Genomic DNA, 2,782 nt, shown 5'->3' on the forward strand with positions numbered 1-2,782 from the left:
GGAAAACGTTATTCTATCACGCCTCAAGGTGACCTAAGATACCAATAAGGTCCATTTCAAGGCAAACTGACTCAATTCAAGCCCAGACAGGCGCTTATTTGGTCAGACGTAAGACAGTCGCAAAAGGCAAAAATTCAATTTTGCCCACAAACACCCAACGAAGGTCCTTAAATGGTAAACACGGGTTTTCCCAACTACAATGCAACCTAGTGGGACCCACTACCCAAGCAAATAAACTTGGCATTGTGAAATGAGACGGTTTCTCGCCTCAATCACGTTTTTCGAGCCTAGGGAGCGGGAACGGGGACCAAAATGCAAACTAAAAGCACCCCTATACTCCTAAACAGGTTTCTAACCTAATGCAAACATCAATTTCACTCGAAATTGGCTCAAACAAAAAACGCCCAATTCGATTTTTAGGGCAAAATTTCGCCCTAATTTAATCAAGCTAAAATCGACAAATTTGAAAGGATTCAAGAGGAAATACTTACCTTGAGATGACATTTGTTGGTAATGGCACAGGCAAAAGCAAACTTAAAGGTCCTTTAATGGTGATTTTGGTGAGATTTTGAGGTTGAAGATGAATATTCATCCGCAACTCAACCTCGCGTCTTTTTAACAGAAAATAGGGAAGCCGGCTTGCATCGCCAGGTGGCTCGCGCCTAAACCAGGTCTCTCCTTTTATTTTCCAATGAAATTTGGGCTTTGGCCCAATTTCCCACAACAAACTTCAAAGTTTTTCGTTGACGGTATTGAATGTCGTCATTTTCTCGAAAGCAAACAAAACCAAATAGTGAATATTCAAATTCGCTATTTTCAAAAATTGCAAAGCAAACGGCGATCAAAACCGCCAACTTCAAAAATAATGGCGAAAATTCAAAAATCGCTATTTCAAGCAACGGCGGTCAAAACCGTCAATTTCAAAATAATAGTTGGAAATTGAATTCCACTATTTTCACCACACATGTCAACGGCGGCACATAAACCGTCACTTCAATCAATAGTGAAGATTTCAAATTCACTACTTCTGTCAAAATGTCAACGGCGGCACATAAACCGACACTTCAATCAATAGTGAAGATTCCACATTCGCTATTTCTTCCAAATGTCAACGGCGGCACATAAACCGTCACTTCAAACGTAATAGCAGACTTAAAATTCGCTATTTCCTTTCAAAATTAAGACAAACGGCGATCGAGACCGCCACCAAAATTCAAACCGAATGGTGAAAATTCCAAATTCACTATTCCTTCAAATGCCAAATGGGGCTTCCTCGCGAAACCCGCTCATTCCAAAAATAGTGATAGTGAGAATCCATACTCGCTATTTCCCCAGCGACATCACGAGTTCGCTACTTTCAAAACAAGCCCATTCGACGCGGCTATTCCCATGGTCCACTAACCGACCGTCGCATTTGGCTGGCGAGCCTTTGTCCGCAACCCATCAAGGATACATCCCGAAGATGCCTCGGGTACATTTCCTTAACTTTTCAAGGATACATCCCGAAGATGCCTCGGGTACATTTCCTTACCATTGGCTGACGAGCCTTTGTCCGCAACACATCAAGGATACATCCCGAAGATGCTTCGGGTACATTTCTTTACCATTGGCTGGCGAGCCTTTGTCCGCACCCTTCCAAGGACAGATCCCGAAGATGCCTCGGGTACATTTCCTTGTCTCGACTGGCGAGCCTTCCAACGTACCGCGGCTGGCGAGCCTTACAACGCACCACGGCTGGCGAGCCTTACAATGCACCACGGCTGGCGAGCCTTACAACGCATCGCGGCTGGCGAGCCTTATAACGCACCACGGCTGGCGAGCCTTACAACGCACCGCGGCTGGCGAGCCCTCCTCATGTACGCACCGCAGCTGGCGAGCATTCATCCGCAACCAAGCAAGGACATATCCGAAGATGCCTCAGGTATGACTCCTTCTTATGGCTGGCGAGCCTTCATACGTAGTCTAATGGACTTTAAACGACCCGCACGGACAGTCGACAGACACTAAACTGTTCCCGACGACAGGTCCCGGACTCGTACCCTCGAGTCGCCTTGGCGTCGCCCTTCACGACGGCAGGTCCTTGGCCCGAATCCTTTCGAGCCGCCTCGACGTCTCTTGGGTCTTCAGGTTGTAATCTTCGTTTGACCTGGGGAATCTACTTTGACTTTTGCCCTGTCCAAGCCTCAGTCAAAGCGGGGCTCAGAGATACCCGATGTCTGCTTTGAGACTCAATAAACACCCGATGATTATCGGACTACAACATGTTTTGGGATCGCACATTTGATCAACAGGTTTGTGTACAACTTTACGTCGGAAAACTTAAAACGATTTCGAAAACAAAACATTTCAAAACATTTCAAAAATACCTGGAGTGTTTAATGCACAACGACGGGGTCGCAATGACGCTAACTAGAGTCAAAACCGACACCGGACCAAAAACCGACTCAAAAATTAAAATCCCGACTCCAACAACGAGTCAAACCGAGTCAAACACAAAAACCAAAATATCTCAAGCCTTCTATACTAAGTTTTCCCGGATTCATGTTGGTCAAGTACCAAACATGTGACTACAAAACCTAGGATAGAACAAATCATGATTGCGTTTGTTGTGATAGTGACAACACAACTCGAAGACCCGCGGCATGGCTCGCGCCTCTTTGAGCAACCCAGGTGGCCACGTCGCTCAAAACTCACACAACCACTCATTCTCCTATAAATACCCCTCAAATGCCACCCATTTGAGAGTTACGCGAGTGTCCGCCTCCTCTTTTCTCCCTTAAAA

This window comes from Silene latifolia, chromosome Y, assembly GCF_048544455.1.
Source record: "Silene latifolia isolate original U9 population chromosome Y, ASM4854445v1, whole genome shotgun sequence".
In the NCBI taxonomy this organism is placed as follows: domain Eukaryota; kingdom Viridiplantae; phylum Streptophyta; class Magnoliopsida; order Caryophyllales; family Caryophyllaceae; genus Silene; species Silene latifolia.